The sequence below is a fragment of the Lipotes vexillifer genome, unplaced genomic scaffold (genome assembly GCF_000442215.2).
Source record: "Lipotes vexillifer unplaced genomic scaffold, Lipotes_vexillifer_v1.1 scaffold413, whole genome shotgun sequence".
Lineage (NCBI taxonomy): Eukaryota > Metazoa > Chordata > Mammalia > Artiodactyla > Lipotidae > Lipotes > Lipotes vexillifer.
Genome location: NW_006769725.1, coordinates 1,376,208 through 1,384,167, shown reverse-complemented (window position 1 = coordinate 1,384,167; position 7,960 = coordinate 1,376,208). Strand labels below are relative to the sequence as shown.

At 38.4% G+C, this 7,960-nt stretch overlaps 1 pseudogene; it reads right to left on the bottom strand.

Moving 5' to 3' along the window:
* Positions 1 to 3,304, bottom strand: part of LOC103072158 (ferritin light chain pseudogene) — a 6,235-nt pseudogene extending 2,931 nt beyond the window's left edge.
* Between the last annotated feature and the right edge of the window lie 4,656 nt (positions 3,305 to 7,960).

The window sequence follows — 7,960 nt, the reverse complement described above, 5'->3', positions numbered from 1 at the left end:
AAAAAAAAAAAAAAAAGATTCTGGTGATTAGAGCAGAAAAGTCCTGCCTACCATAGTCTGCCTTCTTACCTCCTCACCAAATTCACACTCTTGCCAAGTGTAAAATACATCCATCTATGAAAGCCCGTCTATAAATAACCCACAGCAAACATTATACTAAATGGTGAAAGTCTGGAGACTTCCTGCCTAAAATCAGGAACAAAATAGGCATGTCTGTGCTTACCACTTCTATTCTACATTGTACTGGGGGTCTAGAGAGGACACTTAGGCAAGAAAAAAAATAAAAGGTATTCCTTGGAAAGGAAGAAGTAAAGCTATCTTTATTTGAAGATAACATGATTTTTTGTATGTAGACCTTTTTCCTAAAGAATCCTAAAACTGTTAGAAATAATAAATGAGTTCAGGAAGGTTTCAGGATACAAGATCAATATAGAAAATTTAATTGTATTTCTGTACTCTAGCAATGAAACAATTCAAAAATGAAATTAAGAAAATTCCATTTATAATAGCATCAAAAAGAATAAAATACTTAGGAATAAATTTAACATAAGAAGTGTAAAACTTGTACTCTGAAAATTATAAAACATTATTGGAGGAAATTAAAGAAACGTAACAAATGGAAAGACATTCCATGTTCATGAGTTGGAAAGCGCAATGTTAAGATGGCAATACTCTTAAAACTGACCTGCAGATTCAATGCAATCTGTCAAAATCCTAGCCTTTTTTTTGTTATTAAGGTAAAAAGAAAATTTAGCCTGGCATCGAGGTATGAGTGATTGGGGTGGATGAGGGAAGTAGAATAACAGGTTAATAGACTATTGATTTCAGTGTTAGTGATGGCAATGGGGAAAAAAATGCAAGAACCATAACCAAAGGGAGACTTAAAGGATGTAGTAATTCCCACAGCAAAAGGAGTGAGAAAGGAAAGAATCAATAGGCTTTGTTCCCGTGTAACTCAGAGAATGGCTAGGCCACGGAGAAGCGAGTGACAAGGGATGTGGGCAAAATGATGTTGGGTTTGGAGATCTGAGTGGAACGTGAAAGAGTAAAAGGGAGATGGTCAAAAGCCACTGAGTGCCTTTACTTAGATTAACAGCTAACATTTATATAGAACTAACTACATGCCAGATACCATTCTAAGCACTTAACATGCATTAATTCAATGGAACCCTTGCAGCAGCTAGAGATAGGGACTACAGATATCTCCGTTTTACAGATGAAGAAACTGAGGCACTGAAAAGTTAAGTAATTGCTCAGGGTAGAATATGAATGTATGTTCTGAACTTCTGTGCCCCTATATAGCCTTTCTAGAGTTTAACAAACATATAGTAGACATTTTATAAGTAATATTCATCTCCTCAATTCACAATTATTCTTCACTGACTGATTGTTTACAAACGGCAAACAAATCATCATAGGGTAATTTAGTCTTAATTTATGTAACTTGGCTTTGGAATCTATCTGGAAATAAAACCAGCCACGTTGATGGCAAATAAACTTGCTGTCCCTGGAGTCTGGCACTTCAGGCAGATGTGACGGGCAAGTTTAGAGGGATTCCTTTATCAACCAAGGGTAAGACAGATGTCTACTCATATCCCCTCTGACACACTGCCATCCTCTGTGAAAGAAATTCTGCTCTGTTGGTCTCCTTCTGGCTTCTGTAACATATGTGGAGTCCAGACTGTCTTTCTGAAGAGCTTGAGATTTTACTTCTACTGGGCGTTACTAGTTTTGCAGCTATCTTTCTGGCATGATTCCTAAAATTTAATCTGCAGAAATAATTGTTTCTCTAAAAATAATGGCTCACAGTATTCCCCTGATGTTTAAAATGGCTTACCTCTATCACTCATTATGAGATAATTATATATCGTTTATTTCATTTTTCAAAAGGAAGTTACACTGTCTGGGGTATATTGCTATGAATGAGGGGTTTGGGGAAGGGCAGTCACACACAGCATGCTGACCTCGCAGGGATGCATAAGAGCGTGCCTCGGGCCTGGAACGTTTCCTTACCTGGAGCCCTCACCACCTGTGCTGAGCATACTGCCTTATTTGTGAATCTCTTTTCCTGTTCTGGGTTTGATGTGTACTTCTTGGTTCTGCTTCAAGCGTGTGCATATGGCACCTGGACAACCCCACTGCTGTGTTTATTCTTGGTGGGGAGAGAAGGGGGTCCTTTGCCTGTATCACAGAAGGTGTGTGTGCAGACCTGTGTCAGCTGTGGGTCAAGATGCGCTGGCCATTGGGCACCCACACTCCCTATCAAGGCTGATCTTGCTCTGTCTGTTCTCTGAGTGTTGTTCCATCCAGTGTCTGTGGGAGTCATGTTTTTCTCAGCAACCCATGCAACCATGCAACCCACAACCCATGCAACCTGCAAACCATGCAACCTGCAACCCATGCAACCTGCAACCCATGCAACCATGCAACCTGCAAACCATGCAGTGGGTTGACATTCTGGGACTCCTTCCCTGGAGGTAGTAACAGGTGTCACTTGCTTAACAAGCGCCCAAACTGTATCTGAAGAAGCAAGAGACCAAATGTTAAACCTATTAGGCTAATGTCAAGCCTTCAAGAGCTAAAAATCAAAATCCAATAGTATTATTTTTAAAACACAGATAACCAAAAAGAAAGCCATTTGTCATTCCATAACTAAAGCACAGTCACTGGTAAAGTTTCAGGGCTTATCTTTGCAGTTTTTTTCTTCCTTCTTAAATATACATTTTAAAAAGTATTAGGTTTACAGGTGAGTTTCCAGGAGAGTACAATATAGAGTTTTCTATATACCCTGTACCCAGTTTCTCTATTATTAACATCTTGTATTAGTATGGTGTCTTTGTTAAAATTAATAAACCAATATTTATATATTGTTGTTAATTAAGTAATGTACTTTTTTCAGATTTCCTTAGTTTTTACCCAGTATCCTTTCTCTGTTTCAGGATCCCATCCATGAGACCACATTACATTTAGTCAGCCTGTCTCCTTAGGTCTTTCTTGGCTATGACATTTTCTCACACTTTCCTTGTTTTTGATGACTTTGACAGTTTTGAGGAGTACTGATCAGGCATTTTATAGAATATCCCTTAACTAGGAATTTGTATGATGTTTTCTCATGATTAGACTGGGATTATGGGTTGTCGAAAGGAAGACCATGGAGGTAAAATGCATTCTGATCCCATCATATCAAGGATGCCAACTATACACATGACTTATCACCGTTGATGTTGACCTTGACCTCCTGGATGAAGCAGTAGTTGTCTGGTTTCTCCACTGTAAAGTGACTCTTTTCTCTCCCTCTCGCCATCCTGTCGTCTTTGGAAGGAAGTCACTATGCATAGCCCAGACTTATGGAGGGGGAAGCTATGTTCCACATCCTTGAGAACGGAGAGTCTGTATGGATTATTTGGGATTCTTCTGCATGAGAGATTTGTTTCCTCTTCATCCATCTAGCTAGCTAGCTTTATTTTTTTTTATTTATTTATCATTGTGAACATATGAATACACTTTGAGTATATGAATATACCTATGAATATACTTTTTTGTACTTTGGGTTATAATCCAATACTGCTTTATTTATTTTCTTGCACAAATTTTTCCAGCTTTCACTATTGGGAGCTCTTTCAGTTGGCTCTGTGTCCTTGCCTTTTGACATTACCCCCTAATTGTACGTGGTTCTGTTTGTTTGAGTACTTCCTTACTTTCTGGTACTGCAAGATGGTGTAGGGTTATCTTAATGGTCTTGGTCCTAGTCACCCATTTCTCCAAGGAATCCTGATCCTTTTATTAGAGAATGGTATTAGGAAGCAAGATCTGGGTGTTAGGTGTGCTCATTGTTACTGGGGTGTCATTGCTTTTAGGCCCTTTCAGCTGACAGAGCAAGGGCATAATGGTTCAGTTCTAGCATACATGTATAGCAGAATTAGAATTGTTAACTGGTATTCATATGGGAACCAACTTTATTAACTAGACCACAGTATTTATGTGCAGTTTCTTTTGCCTGTAGTCTTATGGTTTTCACTCATTTCTAAAGTTATTTACTCAACACCTCTCCCCCTACTCCTTTCACTGTAGTTGTTTCATTTGTAATACAATTAGATTCTTTTGTCACATTCTGCATTCCGTGCTAGGATCTGCAGGATCTCCTAAGTGATTTTTTTTTTAAAAATTTGCATCAGTCGAGGTTCATTCTTTGTGCTGTAAAGTTCAATGGGTTTTGACAAGGGTATTATATATCCACCATTATAATTTTATATAGAATGGTTTCACTGCCCTAAAAATCCTCTCTATTTCACCTATCAACCCTCTTACCCAACACCCACCCACCCCCAAATCTCTGCCAACAACTGCTCTTTTTAGAATTGTTTTGTCATTTTCAGAATGTTATAATTGAGATCGTATAGTATGTAGCCTTTTCGGACTGACTTTTTCACTTAACAGAATGCATTTAAGATACATTCATGTATATTTTATTATGGCTTGATAGCTCATTTCGTTTCCTCAGTGAAGAATATTTCACATTTTTGTCACTGGATAATCATACCAAAATTTGTTTATCCATTTACCTATTGAAGGACAAGTTGATTGCTTCTGATTTTCACTTTAAAGCTGCTGTAAATATTCACATGCAGGTTTTTGTGTGGATATACGTTTTCAAATCTTGTGACTACACACCTAGGAATGCGATTGTTAGGCTTGTAAGAAACTGCCTAACTCTTCCGAATGGCTGCACCATTTTGCATTCTCACCAGGGATTAATGAGCGTTCTTGCTGTTCCACATCCTCAACAGTAATTGGGATGGTTAGTTTTTCTGGGTTTTAGCCGTTGTGACAGCTGTGTAGGGGTATCTCATCGTTTTCATTTGCATCGCCTCAGGACAGCTGATGTTGAGCATCGTTACATGTGCTTATTTGCCATTTGTATACCTTCTTTGGTGAGGTGTCTGTTCAGATTTTTTGCTCATTTTTTGATTGGGTTGTTTGTTTTCTTATTGTTGAGTTTTAGGAGATCTTTGCATAGTTTGGATGTAAGTCCTTTATCAGACATATGAAAATATTTCGCAAATATATTCTTCCTCTCTGTGGCTTGTCTTTTGGTTTTCTTAACAGTGCCTTTGGCAGAGCGGATTTTAAAATTTTTAATAAGGTCAGACTGTTTTCTTTCATGGATCATGATTTTGGTATTGTATCTAAAAAGTCATCACCAAATCCAAGGCCACGTAGATTTTTCTCTTTAGTCTTTTTTTATTATATCAACATGAGATTATAGTCTATACTGTACTGTAATAGCTTTTTATACTTATCCATATATATGTAAATTTTCATGTTGTTAAATATTCTTCTAAGTCATTTACCATTGACTGCCCAGTATTATCTTATATAGATGTACCAGTAAGGATTAAATCAACCCTCTAATGTTGAATAATATATTCTTAGATTTACTGAGTCATTTTAATATACACATTTCTGAAAAGTTGTTTCAGGTTTAAACTTGTTGGACTAAATAAGGGGATCTTAGTCTCTAGATTGGAGAAATATCTGTATCCTTTCTTCTCTCCTTTTTTTTCTTCCTTTACAAATATTTAGTGAATCTATACTATGTGTGAGTTTCATTAGTGGTTCATCCTATTAGACTCTGGGGATGCCTCAGTGAACTGGAGTCCCTGCCCTTAAGGAGGCTATATTCTAGTGGAAGAGTCATAGACGAGTAAATAACTAGTGTGATTCCGATTTTAATTATTATAATGAAGAATAATATAAAGGAGGGTAAAGGGGTAATGATAGACCATGGGTGCTGGGACCCAAGAAAGCATTAAAAACTGATAGTTTGGAAGAAGATGATGTTAGGGGGATAAAAATCTTGCTGAGGTTTCTGAACTGCTAATAGTGGGATTAAAGGAAGGGGGGCCAGGAGGTTAGAGAGAGTATAGAGTATGAATTCAAAAGAGGAGCAATTCTGAGACATGATGATGTCCTCAGTGGGATGTGAGAAGGAGTAGATGGAATGACAGAGGCTCCCATCAATGGAACTCTGAAGAGCCAAGAGTCTAGGGCCCTGGATGATCACCCATGTGAAGTCACACAGGCTGGTGGCTATACTTGGAGAGTTGAGGAAGAATTAGAGCCATAAACTGTGCAGAAGAGGGTAGAGTGAATGGAGATCAGAACTGACAGAGCTGAGGAAGGGCCAAAGTGGTGTAGCCAAATGGCAGCATCCTAAACTAAGCAGGGATTATTATTAAATAGGAAAAAATAGTGGTCTGGAAGGGGCCTAAGTGATTTAAGAAAATGCTAACCCCATTTCCCAACCTCCAGATGTAAAGTGAGTAAGAGATGAGCTAGAATGGTCTCCTGAAGCCTGATAATCTTTGAGAGCAACAATCTTAGGGGAGAAAGCTTTTAAGACAGGAAAAAGAGATGGAAGATGCTTTCTGTGAATAGTTAAAGGACAGAGGAGAGCTTGTTTCAGTGGAAAACTTTGGGAAGGAGGGAAGCAGTGGGGAGGGGATAGGAAGCACAGAGAAACACTGGGACACGAGTGGAGAACAAAGAAGGTAAGAGTTGCTTCTGTTTGGGGCCATGGCCAAGGAAGACAACAGGCCTCAAGGTTTTAACAGAACTCAGTGATAAAGTGCCTTGGTGCCAGAGCAGGTGGAGGCTCAAGGTGGAGCTCATGGCTGACACCTTGTTGTGGTGGAGCCCGTGTCAGGGGGAGTGGAGGCCACTGCTGGGAGAAGCTGTAAAGAAAGTCTTACTCTGAAAATAAATGGTATAAACAAAACTGCAGGCAGTTGCTGAAATTTCGAGGAGAACAAAACAGTTTAAACACCCTTACACACTTCAGAAATACCCATTTATCCTTAAATAATTGATTCATTAACTAAAAGTCACTCAGGTTTTATTGAAAACAATTCCCTTAAGAAACTTTATGTAATTATAGTTCCTTGCCCTGCTTCCTGGTAGTGTGTACCTGAAATAATGACACTATATTTCTTTAAATATACTTGTTATGGACTGAATGTTTGCGTTCCCCCAAAATTCATATGTTGAAGTTAGGGAGGGGGGGGGGGGGGGTGGCTTTGGGAGGTGATTAGGTTATGAGGTGATTAGGTGATTAGGTTAATCTCATGAATGAGATTAGTGCCCTTATTTTTTTTTTAACTTTTTATTTTATATTGGAGTACAGTTGATTTACAATGTTGTGTTAGTTTCAGGAGTACAACAAAGTGATTCAGTTATTCATATACATATATCCATTCTTTTTCAAATTCTTTTCCCAATTAGGTTATTACAGAGTATTGAGCAGAGTTCCCTGTGCTATACAGTAGGTCCTTGCTGGTTATCTACTTTAAATATAGCAGTGTGTACATGTCAATCCCAAACTCCCTAACTATCCCTCCCTCCCACACTTCCCCTCTGGTAACCATAAGTTCATTCTCTAAGTCTGTGAGTCTGTTTCTGTTTTGTAAATAAGTTCATTTGTATCATTTTTTTTAGATTCCGCATATAAACAATATCACACAATGTTTGTCTTTCTCTGTCTGACTTACTTCACTCAGTATGACAGTCTCTAGGTCCATCCATGTTGCTGCAAATGGCATTATTTCATTCTTTTTAATGGCTGAGTAATATTCCATTGTGTATGCATCTTCTTTATCCATTCTTCTGTCGAAGGACATTTAAGTTGCTTCCATTTCTTGGCTATTGTAAACAGCTCTGCAGTGAACACTGGGGTGCATGTATCCTTTCATACCATGTTTTTCTCTGGGTATATGCACAGGAGTGGGATTGCAGGATGATATGGTAGCTCTATTTTTAGTTTTTGTAATTGGCTGCACCAGTTTGCAGGTGATTGGGTGATTAGGTTAATCTCATGAATGAGATTAGTGCCCTTATAAAAGAGACTCCACAGAGTTCCCTCATCTCTTACATCATGTAAGGACACAATGAGAAGGTGGCTGTC